We start from the raw sequence: 19,428 nt of genomic DNA on the forward strand, positions 1-19,428 counted from the left end.
TTTTTTTTAGTTTTTATCTTTACCAAACCAATATCTCGAAGAAGACAGCAGTTCGTCCCCACCAGCTCGGACGAAGATCTATTCCTCTGCGGAACACGCCTGTGTTCCATACTTCCATGGATGAGAGCCCGTTTCTATCGTCCTCGCGCCGCTTTCACCATTCACTGCAATTGCGCCGGACTGGGCCGACGCTGCGCCCCCGTTCCATCGGATGCGACGGCATAGGGTGGCGAACTGATGATGGTGGACGGTTACATTTCATGGCCCAATAGCGATCACTAGAAAATTTCTTTATTGCTAAATTAATAATTAAAAAGAGGAAGAAAACGAGATAAAAGAAGGTTGACAGCAATGGATTTGTCTCGGGACGGCGAGCATGTTTCTAGCTTTGGAATACCATGATTTTGACTCTGCCGTCTCTGATCCGGTCCTCTTGTGTGATCCAAATAAGATCGCCCCTCGAGTCGAGTGGGTGGGCGGCTACGACTACGAGAATATAACCCGAGTGAAGTTAAATAAAAGCCGTCAGCGAATGTTATTATTTCTTGTGTATGGGAAAAGATTATGCGAGTAGGATGTCGGATGTAGGCATGTATGTGCTTCAGTAACGACCTGTAGCAGCTAACGACGAGTGGAGTGGAGGCATGTGTTTTCTTATAGGAAAAACCAGCATCTTTCCATGATTCTTGCACATTGCCCGCTCCCCAGCACATGCTAAGCACTACTTTTGAATATAAACAGAGCAACATAGCTTAACTTAAAAATTGATGACGTGAACTGCAAAAAAAAAAAAATATGGACGTCGTTTTGGACGAAAGGAAGAGCAGCAAGCATCCAAACGAAACCAGCCAGACCTACGGGCTTCCCAGGAGCCTCTGTGGGCCCTCCGCGACTTCCTCACCTCGCGGCCCCACCTGTCAATCAGTCCCAAAGCCACGGGAATTGAAAATCATAAATTCTAGTACTACGAAAAAAACAGCAGCTAAAAATAATAAAAAATAGAAACGAACTGCCCCTCCTCGCATTTTCTCTCTCCTCCCCACTCCCTCCCTCCCGCTCCTCCTCCGCCGATTCGCCACCCGACCGCCTGCGATCTTCTCCCGCTCCTCCGGTTGGATTCCTCCGCCGCCGCCGCCCGTCCCCGCACCGCTGCGACACCGGGCTCCTCTCCCGACCGCACCGCGCGGGGCGACGTCTCGTGCCCTGTGGCGCCTCGCCGCCGCCAAATGCCCGGCGCGCGCCCCGCTGCCGCCCCGCCCCGCCCCCGCTGCCTCGCTGCGACACGGGTGCGGGGCACGACGTAGGATTCTGACACCGGGGATCTTTGCGCGGGGGGAGTTCTCTGCCCCTTCCCTCCTCCGTGGCCCGTGCCGGTGCCTGTTTTAGGAGGCGGTCTCGCGCGCGCCTCCCGCTCCATCGATCCTGATCGCGCTCCCGCCGATTCCGATGCAATGCGGGCCGCGGGCCGGGGGGGGGGGGGGGGGGGGGGGGGGGGGGGGGTCCTCTTCTGATCGATCTCAGGGGATTCTGAGGTATTGTCCCTGCCCACATTACTGCGTCTATCTTGCCGATCGCCTACAGTCCTACAGAGTGGCCTGCCGTTTGTACCTTTTTACTGATTTATTTGGCCGCATTAGATTAGATTAGATAGTATATATGGTTGCTGAACTCTGCGAATTTAACAGTGAATCATCAACACTTTATTTCTTTGTTCTTTAGGAGCCAGCCTTATCAATGTTTCCTTTTATGCTTTTGAATTTAGCGAAACTTGCCATGTGGACACTGGACTACATGGGTGCTGAACTCTGCGAATTTAACAGTGAATCATCAACACTTTATTTCTTTGTTCTTTAGGTGTCAGCCTTATCATTGTTTCTTTTTATGCTTTTGAATTTAGCGAAACTTGCCATGTGGACACTGGCAGCGACGAAGCCAGGAATCGACGAAGCCAGGGCTGGCTTCCTCTTCTTCTTCCTCCAGCCCCTCCTTGCCTTCTTCTTCCTCCTCGTGGCGGTAGCCCGGGCTAAGCCCGGGCTCCATGTAAATCATGGCCGTAGGGGGGGCTGGAGCACGAGTAGCCCCCCCGCTGGCTTCGTCGCTGGACACTGGACTACTTATCCAGTTTTGGTCGAGTATATTTCATTATTATGTCAGATGGGCGGATGGGGATAGGGCAGTGTATAAATGCATCACGGTTTTGGGATTGTCGACTTGTAAGTTTATCATACAAGTCATTCTATTGTTTGTTGAGGAAATTCGTGCTGCAGATGGAACACAATCATTCTTTCTGGAGCGAGAATTCAAAGGAAAATTGTATATTTGTACAGCGTGCATTGAATTTTTCTGCTTCTTTTTGTCAGTTAGTTTGTTGTAACGAGTGCCTTCATGTCTTTCTAGATTTCTGTCGCAGCAGATGAGGATGCAAGTATGAGGGTTTCTTTGAGGTGGTACAATTTCAGCCACCAATGGAGGACCCAAATAAAACATTTGCTGACGTAGTTAAGCTTTTGACATCATGGCTGCCGCGACGCTCCAACCCAGAAAATGTCTCCAGGGACTTCTGGATGCCCGATCACAGTTGTCGAGTTTGCTATGACTGTGATACGCAATTCACTATATTCAACCGCAGGCATCATTGCCGTCGCTGTGGGCGAATTTTCTGTGGCAAGTGTACTGCAAACTCCATCCCAGTTTCGAGTGGCCCTGACAGAAATGTCGATGAGGGGGACAGGATACGGGTCTGCAACTTCTGCTTCAAGCAATGGGAGCAAGAAAGAGTCACTTCCCTCAAACAGGTACAGCCGGTGCTCAGCCCTTCCCTGTCCGAGGCGAGTTTGTTCAGCACCAAGTCAGCTATCACCATCAATAGTGTTACCACAACGGCTGGCTCTTACTCTACTGGAAATTATCAGCATTTGGGCTGTGTTACCAGCATTAGTCCTCCAAAGTGTTGCCATGACAAGACCTCCCATAATATGCAAGACGCTCATGCTCCTGAGAAATGTCTGTCCACTGTTTCAAACAAAGATGACTCTTCAGTTCAGTTTGGCTACTACACAAACAGGTATTCTGTTTGAAACCTCATATGGTATAATGTTACCCAGTTAAAGTACAATATATCATGATCTGTTTTTGATCATTGTTTTCCTTCAGTAAACGAATTGCATTGTTATTATACTGAGATGTATTGATTTAACCTTTACTTTTTCGTGCTGACAAATTCAAAATGCTTGGCTAATGCTTACCTCGTCATGTAACATTTTAAATCAGGAGTGATGATGAAGATGAAGAATACCCTGCTTACTGCTCTGATAGGCAGGCACAACATCAACAACAGAATGGACAATATTATGGCCCAGATGAGTTTTATGAGCTTGATGCGCCCACACCCTACAATTCAAAAACGTCGCAGACAGTTGAAGAATCTGTGACCTCTAAAGAACTATCCCCGCATGGTCTTGATCAAGGATTTCCTAGCACACCGACCGTTACAAAATCAGACAATGAACCAGAACCAGATAATAGTTCTGAATGTGGTGCTGCGTCATCCATTTATGCTTTAGAAAGTAATGATACAAACCCAGTTGATTTTGAAAAGGATGAACTTTTCTGGCTTCCTCCTGAACCAGAAGATGAAGAAGATGAGATGCAAACTGACTTGTTTGATGATGACGACGACGACGACGAATCTGTAGCTGATGGTGAACGGTGTCGAATTCGATCGTCAAGTAGTTTTGGCAGTGGAGAGTTCCGAAGTAGAGATCGGCCGGGCGAAGAACATAAGAAAGTAATGAAGAATGTCGTTGATGGACATTTTAGGGCTTTGATTTCTCAGCTACTAGAGGTGGAGAATATTTCGTTACATGAAGGTGATGACATGGGCTGGTTGGAGATTGTTACTTCTGTATCATGGGAAGCTGCCAACTTCCTCAGGCCAGACACAAGCCAGGGTGGTGGCATGGATCCTGGTGGATATGTCAAGGTTAAGTGTTTAGCATGTGGGCACCGCAGTGAAAGGTGAATGTTTTTTTTTTCATACCCTGTACTCAGCTAGCTATAAGCCTACAAATGCAAAGCTCACTGATACATCTTAAATACATTAGTAGACATAGAATCGAGCTTGCCCAGCAGTAATCAGATCGTAACAAATTACATAATAGCTTGAATAAAGAGATGAAGCTCATGAAAATAACGTATTCATCTTGACAAATACCTTATGAAGGTAGATTTTGTCCAGCAAACATTGTGGCATGATGTCCCTATGGCATGCACCTACTCTATCACTTCCAAATATAAAAAGGGCGTACCCAGTGCAGAGAGCTCCCGCTCTGTGCGGGGTCTGGGGAAGGGTGTTAGTGGCAAGCCTTACCCTTGCTTGTGCAATGCGAGGAGACCACAACTCGAACCCGGGACCTTCCGGTCACAGACGGTAAGACTCTACCGCTTGCACCAGGCCTGCCCTTCCACTTCCAAATATAAAGCAAAACATTTATAGCTTGGTAATCATAGTCGGTTTCATTGAGCAGGTATTTTCTAACACGTTAAATGACCAACTGTGTAGTATTGTTTATTACAGAATGTATACTTGGTTGGTTCTGAATGCCTCAGGCTGTCAGGTATGTGTCAAGTTGAGCAAAACCCATGAGACCACTAGTATTCATCTTACTTATTTTCTCAAGTTGCCATGAGAAAACTTGTTGGTCCCAGTGTGGGTAAAGAAGCTATGTGGCCATGAGAGGGATGCTTTGGACTAGTCTGCTGCCTGCTGCAGTGCTTCTCCATAGGATAGATTTGGAATTTCTCAGCTCCTATATCCTGAGGATTATTGGCCCAAAGTAATATATATTCCCCATGAGTCTTTAACTACCTTTATCTGGCGCTTTAACTTCTACCGACAACCTAACCTGTATCTGCCCCTGCATGAAGCCTGTACTGTAAATGCTTTCTCCACTTAAGGGTTTACATGCAACTAACACAAATCCTGTTCAAACATTTTAACCATCAAGTAGCTTAATGTTGTTTGCAGTTTGCTTCCATCTAATTGTTCAACAGCTAAAATGTCTTTCTTGTTTGTTTCATACTGCACTGGGCCTTAAAACTCTTTTATGCATTCTTATCTGATACTATATCTTATTTCCTTCAGCACTGTTGTAAAAGGAGTAGTTTGTAAGAAGAATGTCGCACATAGGCGCATGACAACTAGAATAGAGAAGCCCCGTCTCCTACTACTTGCAGGAGCTCTTGAGTACCATCGAGTCACAAATCAGCTGTCAAGTATTGATACATTGCTCCAGCAGGTCCGTGAACTTTTGTGTTTCTGGTACGTGATCTTAGATTTCCTTGATCTTATGTATATGTTTCCACTTGTATACAGGAAACAGATCACCTTAAAATGGCAGTCGCAAAGATTGTAGCTCAAAAACCCAACTTGCTTTTGGTTGAGAATTCAGTTTCTCGATATGCTCAAGATTTGCTTCTAGAAAAGAACATATCATTGGTTTTAAATATCAAGCAGCCCCTCTTGCAGCGTATTGCTCGTTGCACAGGTGCTCAGATAGTTCCTTCTATTGATCTCCTACCATCTCAGAAGCTTGGTTACTGCGAGTTATTTCATGTAGATAAATACGATGAACAGTCTGTTAGCTCGGGTAATGTGTCAAAGAAAATGGTGAAGACCATGATGTTCTTTGAAGGATGCCCAAAACCATTGGGTTGCACTGTAAGTCATACACTACTTTGCTCTTTTTTTCTTGTGGGATAGATGGACACCAAATAATGCCACATTGGTGAACTTAGTAACATACTTGTCTCCTTGTTTTCATACTCTTTCAAACCAAAAGAAGTGCCAAAGTGAATGAAACTTGCCTGTCAAAAGGGCTAGTGCCCTTTATTTTAGCGAGCTAAAGGACCTTTACAATTCCTGCCATCCTCCAGTCTGTCTGCATCAACCAATGAAATGTATATGCTCTGTACTTCTCCACAACTTTATTTTCTTGGCCTATATTATCTGCAGGTTCTGCTAAAGGGTGGTAGCATGGATGAGCTCAAGAAAATTAAGCATGTGGTCCAGTATGGCATTTTTGCAGCATATCACTTGGCGTTGGAAACATCTTTCCTTGCAGATGAAGGTGCAACCCTACCAGAACTTCCATTGAAGTCTCCATTGACTGTAGCCTTGCCAGACAAACTATCTACTGCAGACAGCTCCATTTCGGCAGTGCCAGGCTTCACAATTAATGTTTCAAATAGCCAGCAAACTGATAGTTTTGACCACCTTGGTACCAACTACATCATGTCAACTCAACCAGGTGAAAATGCTGTGGTTGAAGCACCAGTATCCAGTGAATCCTTTACTTCTCAGAATACCTACTCTCATTCTCTTGGACATTGGTGTGCTAATAACAGCAATTTCAACAACGGGACTGGTGATGGAGATGGATTAGTTAAGGTCACTGCAACTTCAACTTCTGTTTCCATATCTTCTGCGTCTACATCTGGTGCACTCACAAACCATACTCCTAGATATTCTAGTGTAGACAAAAAGAGTATGCATTTTGGTGATTATCACGATGGTTCAATGAGATTACATGGTAAGACGGTGACAATGGATCCAACCAGCATATCAAGTTGTTATCACCAGAGCACAGTCAAAGCTAGCACTAATATCAATAGTTCTAATGTCAAGGAGTCATTAGAAGGTTCATATGCTTTGGCTAATGTGAAAACCATCAACAAGAACAATTCTGTGGTAATTCAACCAGTGCTTACTGCTGCTGTACAAAACCAAGAGACCAGTCAAGGAGATGATAGCACATCAAATAAAGATGAAGTTGTGCCTTCTGATCATCAAAGCATCTTAGTCTCATTGTCCACACGTTGTGTATGGAAAGGTACTATTTGTGAGCGTTCCCAGCTGTTACGCATCAAGTATTATGGTAACTTTGACAAGCCTCTTGGAAGGTTTCTGCGGGACTACTTGTTTGATCAGGTCCATCTCCTCCCCTTTTCATTTTTATTTTAGGGGATCCTCCCCTTTGACTTCGTGTCCATTCCTTTTGAAAGAGTTTTATGCTCTTTCCCTTTCTCAATTTGGATAGAATGCCTTTGCAGGGCTATCAGTGTCGTTCCTGTGATAAGCCACCTGAAGCCCATGTCCATTGCTATACTCATCACCAGGGAAGTCTAACCATATCAGTTAGAAAACTTACCGAATTTGTTTTGTCGGGTGAAAGGGATGGGAAAATTTGGATGTGGCACAGATGTCTGAAATGTCCTTGGAGTAATGGGTTTCCTCCAGCAACTCAAAGGATTGTCATGTCTGATGCTGCCTGGGGTTTGTCACTTGGTAAATTTTTGGAGCTTAGCTTTTCAAACCATGCAGCTGCAAGTAGGGTGGCCAGTTGTGGCCATTCTCTGCACAGGGACTGCCTCCGGTTCTATGGGTGAGCAATATTCAGTTGTTTCATACTTTTACATTTAGACTCAAGAAGGAAAAGGTACACATGAGTGCCCATGAAACCCATATCCTTACCGTTACAACAACAACAACAACAACAACAAAGCCTTGAAGTCCCAAACAAGTTGGGGTAGGCTAGAGTTGAAACCCAACAGAAGCAATCAAGGTTCAGGCACGTGAATAGCTGTCTTCCAAGCACTCCTATCTAAGGCTAAGTCTTTGGGTATATTCCATCCTTTCAAGTCTCCTTTTATTGCCTCTACCCAAGTCAACTTCGGTCTTCCTCTGCCTCTCTTCACGTTACTATCCTGACTTAGGATTCCACTACGCATCGGTGCATCTGGAGGTCTCCGTTGCACATGTCCAAACCATCTCAACCGGTGTTGGACAAGCTTTTCTTCAATTGGCGCTACCCCTAATCTCTCACGTATATCATCGTTCCGAACTCGATCCCTTCTTGTATGACCGTAAATCCAACGCAACATACGCATTTCCGTGACACTTAGCTGTTGAATATGTCGTCTTTTCGTAGGCCAACATTCTGCACCATACAACATAGCAGGTCTAATCGCCGTCCTATAAAACTTGCCTTTTAGCTTCTGTGGTACCCTTTTGTCACATAGGACACCAGACGCTTGCCGCCACTTCATCCACCCTGCTTTGATTCTATGGCTAACATCTTCATCAATATCTCCGTTCCTCTGTAGCATTGATCCTAAATATCGAAAGGTATCCTTCCTAGGCACTACTTGACCTTCCAAACTAACATCTTCCTCCTCCCGAGTAGTAGTGCCGAAGTCACATCTCATATACTCAGTTTTAGTTCTACTAAGTCTAAAACCTTTGGACTCCAAAGTCTCCCGCCATAACTCCAGTTTCTGATTCACTCCTGTTCGGCTTTCATCAACTAGCACTACATCGTCCGCGAAAAGCATACACCAAGGAATGTCCCCTTGTATGTCCCTTGTGACCTCATCCATCACTAAAGCAAACAAATAAGGGCTCAAAGCTGATCCTTGATGTAGTCCTATCCTAATCGGGAAGTCATCCGTGTCTCCATCACTTGTTCGAACTCTAGTCACAACATTGCTGTACATGTCCTTAATGAGCCCGACGTACTTCGTTGGGACTTTATGTTTGTCCAACGCCCACCACATAACATTCCTTGGTATTTTATCATAAGCCTTCTCCAAGTCAATAAAAACCATGTGTAGATCCTTCTTCTTCTCCCTATACCGCTCCATAACTTGTCTTATTAAGAAAATGGCTTCCATGGTTGACCTTCCGGGCATGAAACCAAATTGGTTCATAGAGACCCGCGTTATTGCTCTCAAGCGATGCTCGATAACTCTCTCCCATAGCTTCATAGTATGGCTCATCAACTTAATTCCTCGGTAATTTGTACAACTTTGAATATCCCCTTTATTCTTGTAGATCGGTACCAATATACTTCTCCTCCACTCATCAGGCATCTTGTTCGATTGAAAAATATGGTTGAACAGCTTGGTTAACCATACTACAGCTATGTCCCCGAGGCATCTCCACACCTCGATTGGGATACCATCCGGTCCCATCGCCTTACCTCCTTTCATCCTTTTCAACGCCTCTCTGACCTCAGATTCTTGGATTCTCCGCACAAAGCGCCTATTGGTGTCATCAAAAGAGTCATCTAACTGAAAGGTTGTGTCCATATTCTCACCATTGAACAATTTGTCAAAATACTCTTGCCATCGATGTCGGATCTCATCCTCCTTTACCAAGAGATGCTCCCTTTCATCCTTAATGCACTTAACTTGGTTGAAGTCCCGTGTCTTTCTCTCACGAACCCTAGCCATCCTATAAATGTCATTCTCTCCTTCCTTCGTACTCAAATGTTGGTAAAGATCCTCGTACGCTCTACCCTTTGCCACACTTATAGCTCGCTTTGCAGTCTTCTTTGCCACCTTATACTTCTCTATGTTGTCCACACTCCTGTCATGGTACAAGCGTCTATAGCATTCTTTCTTCTCCTTAATAGCCATTTGGACTTCCTCGTTCCACCACCAAGTATCTTTAGCCTCACGTCCCCTTCCTTTGGTTACTCCACACACCTCTGAGGCTACCTTCCGAATGTTGGTTGCCATCTTGTCCCACATATTGTTTATGTCGTCTTCTTCCTTCCAAGAGCCCCCTTTGATAACCCTTTCCCTAAATACATCTGACGTCTCCCCTTACCGTTGGTTGTATATTTATATGTGATTTTGAATTTTCAAAAAAGACATGGGTTAATAAGTATTCCATGCATATGAATGGTGCTCGTGCACCCATGTTCTTCAGGTTTCATGTCCATGCTTATTTCTAAGTCACTTATAAAGAATGATCACAATTTACCTAAATATAATGCAATGGGTATCTTGGTTTCTGATCTTTTTTGTTCTTTATACACAGGTTTGGCAAAATGGTTGCTTGCTTCCGATATGCTCCTATTAGGGTTCATTCTGTTTACTTACCACCTCATAAACTTGATTTTGGTCACCAGCCCTTGGATTGGATACAAAAGGAAGCAAACGAGGTGTGTAACTTAAGCAGTTAGTAGTTTTGTTTGCATAAATGCACCTGTATTCATTTTTGCCCAAAATTCATAATTCAAAAGTTCAGGTATCCGAAGTCGCTTATCCATGCGGCTAAGAAGTTGACATTTTCTTGTGAATTTGCTAGGTTATTGAGCGAGCAAAACATCTCTTTGATGAAGTATTGCATTCTTTACACTTGATATCTGACAAAAAGGTTCAAGGCAGTTCTCTTAACATGGAATTTAGCAATTACATTGCTGATCTTGAAATCATGCTTCGAAAGGAAAAGTCAGAATTCGAGGTACGGTGCATTTCCATACCGCTTTTTTATCGCATTACATGATTGATAATCATTAGACAGAGAATGTAACTTGTAATATCAAGTCTTGGAAAAGAAACACCACTAGACAGCCAACTTGTTCGCAACTTCATCTGCAAATAGCCACAGTTGCTTGAACTGTACCATGTGCATATACTGTCTTGACAAAATCTGCATCTGTGATGTGCTATCAAGGAAAAGGTATTACTGATAAGTGAACACTTGATCTCATATTGTTGTCTGATTCTTGGTGTTTTGGTGTAGAAGCAAATGTAAATATTTCATATCAGGGTAAGGGCTGTCCCAACCCATGATTTCTGTGAGCAGTTTCTAGAGGAGAGATATAGCAATAAATATTCAATAGAAACTAACCCTCCCAACCCATGGTTTCCATAGTAGTTTCTATTAGAGAAAAATTAATAGACCTCATGCAAAACAGGTTGATCAGGTATGTCAAGCAACAAAATAACATCTTACGTTGCATGCACCACAAAAGATTATCCAGAATTCTCACAAGGAACAAAGTAGTTTAACATTAAAAAAACTCGACCTGCGGGGGGTTATGACGGCCCTCGGGTTTTCCGTTAAAAAGAAGGATCTTCTCACACAGATCGAGAAAACCCCCGAACCCCCGCCCCCATCCTGACACAGGAGGTGCCGTCACCCTATGAGAACCGGGCTGGGGCCTTCCACTGCTCTTTGGCACATGGGGACGGGCGAGGGGATTTTTTTAACCTCAGCCTGAAATCCGCTCCCACGGGGAGTCGAGCCCAGGACCTGAGTGCCGCTGGGTCACCTAACCGTTTGAGCTAGGCGCCCTTTGGCTAGTAGTTTAACATTAGTTGCCTGACAGAAAATGAAATCATAATTTTACAGGTTATACAAAGTGGTTCTATATTGTAATGATCTTTAGGATACAGTTATATATACTAGTATAGCCCAACAGATGATCTTTTGTTGGTCGCCATATGGAAAAGGGCGGCACATTTTATCCTCTACCTCAACCACCACAGAGCCCCCAAATCTGCTCTGTTCAACAATGCAACTGACATATGCATTCCCTAAAGCAGTTCAGGTCACAAATCCATCCGTGCCACGATAACTGTACCCAGATTCCAGACCAATAAAGACCCAGATTCCAGACCAATAAAGACCAGCGGAAGCTATTCAGAGGTCTCAAAAAACACCAGAATTTCACCACACTCTGTATTTCATCCATCGACATCGCAACAGGAAATGAAGCCACGAGAGGGGAAGGTGAGGGCAAATAGACTGTTCATACCAACGGTGGTAGAGATGGTGACCGCGATGCTTGGAGTGCAGCAGGGAGGGGTGTGCTCGGAAGACTGTCGCGTGTATGTGGAAGCAGAGCGGAGGGAGGCGTACACGGGAGCAGAGGGGAGCGGGCCAGGCTGCGCACATGTGGGGGCGGAAGGAGAGACAGCATGGTGCCGAGCGGAGGAAGGTGCTGCGGCGACACAGCGGAAGCAAGCACAGCAGATCCTGTAGGAGGAAATGACGAGTCCTGTCCCAACGCCAAATCGCCGGTTTCCTTGTGCATAGGTTTGGGAGCCGACTCAGTTTCTCAACTTCTCTCCTCTTTAAGTCTCCTACATCAGCAAAACATCAGCTAAAGGATAACGTAGCACTCTATTTAATTCTATGGAAACCATCCTATTTTTAGGGTTGGGATTGCCCTAATGGGATTGGGGTATTTGGAGCTATTAATCTGATCTGTTAAGTTTAATGTTAATCATAAAAGAAATTCCCAAAATACTTTTCAATTTATTGTCATACAGTCAATAGATGCACCCTAATTCACTGTACCTACAGCATATGCAGAAACCTTACAATCCATTCCCCTATACTCCTGGATGCGTGCATTGTCAATGTTACATGATTTATTTCCTTTTGTACTATTAGGGATGCCTGAATAAAGTCTTGAGAAGGGATATGCAGAAAGGCCAACCAGACATCCTTGAGATCAATAGGCTGCGAAGGCAGTTACTCTTCCATTCATACTTGTGGGATAAAAGACTGGTATTTGCTGCAAGATCAGATAGATGTCGTCACGAGAAGATCCATTCTATAGATAGTGTTGCTGAGCAAAATGTACTACTAAAGCCTCAAAGTGAATGCAGCGGGAATAGGTCTGCCAACAAAGATGCTAAATATGTTGAGTGCCTTCAGGAAGGCATTTATGGAGGGAATCACACTGGAGTTGATGCGGGTACTGTCAATTCAAATCATGTCCAGCAAATGGCTACAGGCGAATTGGATTCACTTCAAAGAGACATCAAAACTCCTCTATACAGCAGTGTCAGTGTAAGTGGTGATTCAATTCCCTTGGAACCAGATCTTGTTGCTCGACGCACCCTTTCAGAAGGTCAGTTTCCTAGTGTATTGGATGTGACTAATGCACTTGAAGTGAAATGGACTGGCAAAGATGATCCTGTTTCTAGCAAGGTAACCATGCCAGAATCTACAGCATCCTCAGAGGATTCAGAAGAACATATGGGTGATACTACACCTTCATATGCCTCTATATTGCTGAGCAAGCCAGGGGACAGTGCAGCAGACCATTCTAATTGGATAGGAATGCCTTTCTTACTATTTTACCGTTCTCTCAATAAGCAATGGAATCGTTCAAACCGATTTGATGCGCTCAACGAATATGCTCCCGAATATATTTTTTTCTTAAGGGAAGTGGAGCGTCAGATTGGACCTAAATTTCTCTTTCCTGTAGGAATCAGTGATACTGTCGTTGGAGTTTTTGATGACGAACCTACTAGCATTATCGCTTATGCGCTGGCCTCCCATGAATATCATCTTCAGATGTCAGATGAACTGGAACAAGAAACGACAGACACTTCACTCCCACAATGTGACTCAAGAAGTGCCTCGTTAACTGAAATGGATGAATGTACTTCTGAACTTCTAAGAAGTGTTGTCTCTACAGAGGACATTATCTTCTCCATGTCTGGAAGCAAGAACCCACTTGTTTCAGATTCACTTGTACCTCGAAAAGTAAGTCACATAAAAGTGAATTTTGGGGATGAAGGTCCTCTAGGACAGGTGAAGTACACTGTGATTTGTTACTATGCCAAACAATTTGATGCTCTGAGGAGATTATGCTGTCCATCAGAGCGTGATTTGTCAGGTCGCTTAGTCGTTGCAAGAAATGGGGTGCTCAAGGAGGCAAGAGCAATGTATTCTTTGCAAAATCAATGGATGATCGGTTCATAATTAAGCAGTTACCAAAACTGAATTAGAGTCTTTCATGAAGTTTGCTCCAAGACTCTTCAAGATATGTATCTGAGTCGATTTGCAACTGGAAGTCCTACTTGCAAATCGCAAAAATTCTTGGTATTTATCAGGTAAGTGTCCTTTTTTTTTAATTTGCCACCAGTAGTAATTTGTTTTGATGTGATTTATTTTTGGCTAGAACCCAGTGGGTAGCCACTCCCTTCTCAGGGAACTGTACGTGAGAAGTAGTAGGAATGGCTCATAGTTATCTCATAACTTGAAAAAAAAGGAATTTGTCTTGTTTTCCTGTTTAACAGTGCCAAATCAAATAAAAATACCCAAAGAAACCTAGATAGCGTCAAAGAGACATCTTAGAGTCCTTGCAAATAAAAATAATGGCATACATTCTTTTAAAAGATGGAGCGACTAGATATCCATAGTTTGCTTTCTTTTGGTTTATTCAGTTATGATGCCATCAGATTGGAAAAGGAATCAAATTGCAGCAGGAAAAAGTAACTGTTGACTGTAGAAGCAAAATATCATCATGAGCTCCCCCTTAAGAAAGACTCTTATTTCAGTGGAATTCGTTTATGTTAGCCATATCTTCAATATTGTATGTACTTTTATTAAATCTTATTTTACAGTATTAGCTAGGCATTAATTTATCCAAGCTGTCCATTGAGTGAGAGTGATCCAACAGCCTGGAAATGAACTAACTCATGGTTGGATCCAAACTGTTCCAAAAGTAACCCAATAGTCAGCCTTCCAATATTCATAAAGATTGGAAGATCATGTCAATTTTGCATCCAGATATCCTGGCAGCAATGCCATCTTGATTCTGGTCTTTGTGAAGGCAGATTTTATTTTCAACTTCAGAATCAGTTTTTGTTAGATTGCTAATGCAAAATATTATTTTGAAAAGGTTAAGAGCCTCAAAGGAGGTAAGGAGATGAGGATGGATGTTCTAGTGATGGAAAATCTTTTGTTTGAGCGTAATGTGACAACATTGTATGATTTGAAGGGTTCTGCAAGATCAAGATATAACCCAGACTCAAATGGTAGTGATAAAGTACTTCTTGATCAGAACTTAATTGAAGCGATGCCTACATCACCTATTTTTGTCGGAAACAAGGCAAAGAGGTTGCTGGAGAGAGCTGTTTGGAATGACACATCCTTTCTTGCTGTAAGTATAAACCATATGCTTACATATCTGTCTTGTTTTATTCCATTAGATCTTATGGTCAATCCATATGTCTGTTGCTAGTGATCAAAATTTGCTAGCACCATGAGATGCGAGTTCATCTTTATAGTACAGTTGGAAAGGATTATTTTCTCTAAAAAGAGAACTGTGTACCTGGGACGTGAGTGGCAGTGTGACATTAAATATGCTCTTATGTACAAATGTCAAAAACCCTAGAACTTCTAGGTATTACCCATAGCCAAGCAAACTTATATAAATTATATAATCAATGGCATCCTAGTATTCTTGCCTACCAGTTCTTTGTTATAACCCTCCGAGCATATGCATGTAGTGTTGTCTTCTTGTATCCTTAATGCATTCCTTATAAAGGGTGCGTAATGTGTGGTGTGAAACATGAGGTTGGCTCTATTACAGTCTTACTAATAACATGCATGATTGGCGATGTCATGTTGGTGAAAAGAAGAATAAGAGAACCAAACATTTTTGGGAATCACTTTATGTCTGATATGTACTTATGTGTCATGACTTAACTGATATAGGAACAGACATACTAGGCCAGTTAGTGGAAGTGTTGAACTGTTGGTGCTATCTAGCTCAGGAGATGCATCAATTTATGTATGTTTATATTTATATAAAATGTGGCATGTATCATTATTGGTGTTCTTCTCGACTGTGCCAGTTAACATACTCGACCTTCATGTTGGTAACTGTAACTTGATATTGTCTAGACTCTAGACCCAAAATATGTATGTTGTAAATCTATAATCATGATATAAAAATATGGATCATAAATGATGTAACTATATGCTGCAGTGGTGCTTCATTTAGAAACTTACTAATATCATGTCTTACACATGCTCTGATAGAATTCCTGTCAGTAAACCAGTGGAACCTATACTGACATAAATATTCGCAACTTTGGTGCAGTCCATCGATGTAATGGATTACTCTTTACTTGTTGGTGTTGATGAGAAAAGGCATGAACTTGTAATGGGAATTATAGATTTCATGAGACAATACACGTGGGACAAACACCTAGAGACATGGGTGAAAGCTTCAGGGATATTAGGTGGACCAAAGAATGTGTCGCCAACAGTAATTTCACCAAAGCAGTACAAGAAGCGGTTTAGGAAAGCCATGTCGGCCTACTTTCTTGTCGTTCCAGACCAGTGGTCGCCTCTAGTGATCATCCCCAGCAAGCAAGCTGAGAGTGGTCAGGACAGGGACAGCGACCAGGTTCTCTTGACAGAATTGTGAGATATGCATGCATAACTTTTAGGAATTATTCAGGGAATAACTCCTTTTTTGCGACATCTATAGATTTTGATTTTATTGAAATTTTGTTCATTCTTTTTGGGGTAGCTGTATTTATCTGGGTATCCGTACCTTTTTCTTTTTTTGGGGAGGATCTATATGTAAAAAGTTTTAGCCCCCGTCTTTGAAAGTTGTAGATAGAAATCAACATGCATATAGGGTTGTACAAGCTGTCATTCGTTTCCATGAGCCCTTGTTCATTGAAATTTTATAGCATGTAGAAATATTAGAACTAGTTTCATACTTATGCACCTAATATATATCTTTGTTTCCTCGTTTCCATACATTCTATATGAAGGTAGACTCTCAAATTCTTTTCTGGGAGAGTCCACCAAGAAAAATCATGTATGTGGTGCTTTAGCCAAGTGTATGTAAATACTGTGAAATTGTAAAAAGAAAGTGTTTTTCCATTTCATAACTTCGAATTTTGCTGTTATTTTTTTCACTGTAATTTAGTTGCAAAGAACATTTTTGCTACTGTGTTCTATTTCCTATGAACCTCCCGTGTTGCTGAGGAAAGAAGATGCCCTCAGTTTGTTGGTAACATTCGCATGTTTGCCTTCGCGAAAATGAAGAAAAATAGAACTAAAAAAGATCATGTCTGGTATCTTGAGACTTCGAGAGTTCTCTGTATATTACACTAAGTTGAAGGAAATAGTTGGGTGTGGAAACAGCCCAAGAGGGTTGTGTTGTATTTTATGTTTAGAATATGAAGTACACATGGATTAAGTTATACAAATCACTGTTCATTGTGATCTTCAATCAATGAATTAATCACTAATATCTACCATATCCTTATATATTGATAGATATGCTATAGTTGCCGTGTTTAACATCCCCCCTCAATGCACTAGGTCGAGGTTGTCATGCAACTTCTTTATCATCACCAACATAGTAGTTGGCTTAGAGTTCGTTTGGATGCACTCGTATCTACCTCAATATACATGTGTTGGAATGAATTAGGATGAAAATTAAGCTAATTTTTACCTTAATCCACTCCAACACACAGCCTGAAGTAGGGAGTTGGGTAGCCTGTCTAGGTATGGGTAGCTAAACTGATAAGATGACTTGACTCAAGAAGCGGATTTCCCCCCTCTGATCAAGAAAGTTATAACCTCCTCATGTCTCTCTGCATGTGTCTACTCGGCCTCGAAGCTGTCAGCCTGCATGCTCCCACTGCATCTGGATGTGCTCGGTCTGCATACCTGCCATCTGATGTTGTAGCTCAACAAATGACTCTTTAGTAGCAGTGGGCTGGCTAATGGAAACTGCCTCTCTGGCAATCCCTTAGCCACCCAGCCTCGTCGTCGTCGCGAAACTAGGTGAGCGTGACGGAGGAAGTGTGTAATCCTCGTCATGAAGCAACAGGCTCACTCATTTCGTCGAACGGCACAGCAACGGACTCTGACACCAGTATTGGACGGGGAACAATTCATGTCGTGGGGATGGACATGAAGCAGTAGTTGGCCCAGTGTTATAACACCCTAATTTTTGAATTTTTCAAGTCCTCTAAAATTTGTTAGAATTAAATTAGCTTTATTGCCAAAGTTAAAGGAGAAAAATAGTTTATAAATTAAATCAACCATGACATATATAGGTTACAAAAGTTTTGTTATCTTCATGCTGCTTGCATATTTTGTTTGTGTGGAAAATGACTTTAAACTTGAGTAGATCGAAAAAAGTTTTCATTTTGATTTTGGAAACGTATTTACAAAAATTGAAAAGGTTTAAAACCTGCTTGGTCTGTTCTGAGTTTTTTTTTTGTTGTTTTTTGATTGAGGGGAGGGTCTGTTCTGAGCTGAAACTAACCTTGTCGTCCCCAGACCACAAACCTTTTTCCTCTTTCTCAATTCAGCCTGAAACTTATGATGGCCTGATTTCGAGCCGGGCATGCATGTTCTTTCTCGGAAAAAGTCCACATTGCCTCCCTTAACTTTCACGAAAGTCTGTTTTTCCTTCCTGAACTCCAAAACCGGGTAAAACACCTCCTTCAACTTTTGAAACCGTTCATCTTACCTCCCTGGCCATGTTATAAGCAGTTTTGAAGACGGTTTTATTTTTTGGCTGAATTTTAGAAAAATTATAGTAAATCACAGAAAAAATCATAAAATAGAAAATCCAATTTTGTTGGACTCCACATGAGTAGATCTACACAGTGAACATATAATATAGTATGCTTTAGTACAAAAGTTTTACTGTGGCTTTAGATATATGCTTTTTTATAATTAAATAGAATAATTCATAGCTATAGTTTCTATGGTAATTGTGATGAAATTTTTATGGTGGGCTAATTATTGTATTATTGAATTGTAGTAAAAATTTCATACTCATTGGATTATGTATAACTTAGTTATAGATTTATTTATATTTAACAAGCATAAACCTAAATAAAATCTATAACTAAGTTATACATGATCCAATGAGTATAAAATTTTTACTATAGTTTAAGCGTATAATAATTAGCTCACCATAAAAATTTCACCACAATTGGACCATAGAAACTGCAGCGATGAATTATTTCATTTAATTATAGAAAAGCATAGATCTAAAGCTACAACAAAAACTTTGTACTAAAGCATACCATATTATATGTTCACTGTGTAGATCTACTCATGTGGAGTCCAAAAAAATTATATTTTCCATTTTATGATTTTTCTATGATTTACTATGATTTTTTAAAGATTCAGCCGAAATAAATAAAAAAGAAAAGACAAACTCGTCTTCAAAACCGCTTATAACTAGGCTAGGGAGTTAAGATGAACGATTTTAAAAGTTGAGGAAGGTGTTTTGTTCGGTTTTGGAATTCAGGGAAGAAAAACGGACTTTCGTAAAAGTTGAAGAGGTAATATGGACTTTTTCCTTCCTACTCTCAACACGCCCTATCTCTTTCTTCTTGGGCTCAATCTGTTTATGCACGGCAAGCCAGCCCGCCAACTCAATCACACATCATGAATTCATGATCGTCTTCCACCTCCAGCTGGCCCTCCTCAATTTCCCTGTTTCCACCATGGCAGAGCCGGCCTAGCTCAATTGCTCCATGGCTGTTCCTTTTCGCGTCCTTAATTCCTGCCATCAAGCCCATGAGTAACCTCGCCTTCATTCCCCTCCATCAGTCGGTTGTTTCTCAATTCCACCTAATTTAACTCAAGCCACCATTGATAGATGGCTTGAAACCTAGGTCCACATTAATTGTTCCTCTCCCTCTCTACCCTATATAGGTAGGCCTGAGGCGCCACATGCACGCACCACCATCATCAGACTACTCCATTACTGCTTGTCACACGCGATTTTAAGAACAAAACAAAATGCAAATTACACGCATGAAGAATCAATTTATTCA

General features: G+C 42.1%; 1 pseudogene; it reads left to right on the forward strand.

The window, feature by feature from the left end:
- Nucleotides 1-1,493: 1,493 nt before the first annotated feature.
- Nucleotides 1,494-16,559, forward strand: LOC136530341 (1-phosphatidylinositol-3-phosphate 5-kinase FAB1B-like; annotated as a pseudogene).
- The last annotated feature ends 2,869 nt before the right edge of the window (nucleotides 16,560-19,428 follow it).

The sequence above is a fragment of the Miscanthus floridulus genome, chromosome 2, assembly GCF_019320115.1.
Source record: "Miscanthus floridulus cultivar M001 chromosome 2, ASM1932011v1, whole genome shotgun sequence".
Classification (NCBI taxonomy): Eukaryota; Viridiplantae; Streptophyta; class Magnoliopsida; order Poales; family Poaceae; genus Miscanthus; species Miscanthus floridulus.